Raw genomic sequence first — 963 nt, forward strand, 5'->3', positions numbered from 1 at the left:
TTTTTTTTTTTATTTTTACATACAGGTACACAGGCAACGTAGAAATACTGTTTAAAGATGTAGTATCCCTTTTCCCCTCACACACAAACACTTCGGGAAGTGGGTCAGATCAGAAAACAACAATACTCCAGATTCAGAGCAAAAGCCTTCCAGATTAGGTTAAAAAATAAAATTAAAAAAAAAAAGAAAAAAAAAAATTAGGCAAGGTAATCAGATGGGATGATTTTACACAACTTTTTACAGGCATTCCATTTTGGTATATGGATTTGAGGGTGGGGGGGGGCAACTTTTGCTACTACAAAGCAGAATCATCACAGATCCCACCTCTCCAGCTTAATGCTGTGGGAAGAAATTCCACAATAATCTGCTCTGAACAGGGTTACCACGATGACACATTGAAAAAAAAAATGAAAAATTTTGTCAAAAGAAGAGAAAAACACTGCGGACCCACTTAAAGGGACAATACATCTTTAAGTAATAAAAAACCTACACTGCTTCTCTTCATAGATTTCTTTGCTTGCTAGATTGTGAAAGCAAGTTCCAATCGGTCACCCTCTTCCAGTCCCTCCCCCCCTCCCAACMAGTTTTATGTGCTACATAAGGTAAAAACTATATACACAGGTAGTACAATGAAGCAAATAAGGAAACACCTAATTGCACAATGCTACATCCAATGCTTTTAGAGGCAGGTCTTTTAAGAGTGCCTAAAATTTAGTGTTATTGTTTGCTTTTTGTTGCTGTTGTTTTGTTGCTGTTCTTTCTCTTTCTTCTTTTTTTTTATTTTTTTTTTCTTTTTCAGTGCTTGTACAGGACCTCCATCCCCCGGAGATCGGCGATATGTATTTTTCTTCCCCGCTACAACAACTTTACATCTTCCTTGCTTCAGACGAACGAGGACGCGCACATCCTCCTCTCTGCAACGGGAATAGTGGAGGGAAAAAAAAAAAAAAAAAAAAAAAAAAA

At 37.1% G+C, this 963-nt stretch overlaps 1 protein-coding gene across 1 annotated transcript in view; it reads right to left on the reverse strand.

The window, feature by feature from the left end:
- The window catches only part of CDKN1B (cyclin dependent kinase inhibitor 1B), a 3,844-nt gene continuing 2,881 nt past the window's right edge, over window positions 1–963 (reverse strand). Inside the window, exon 3 of the mRNA XM_057373424.1 lies at window positions 1–914. The gene's annotated coding sequence lies outside the window, so the exon portion shown is untranslated. The remainder of the gene's footprint in view (window positions 915–963) is intronic.

Source organism: Malurus melanocephalus, unplaced genomic scaffold (assembly GCF_030028575.1).
Source record: "Malurus melanocephalus ecotype Western Australia unplaced genomic scaffold, MMel_1.1 scaffold_197, whole genome shotgun sequence".
Classification (NCBI taxonomy): domain Eukaryota; kingdom Metazoa; phylum Chordata; class Aves; order Passeriformes; family Maluridae; genus Malurus; species Malurus melanocephalus.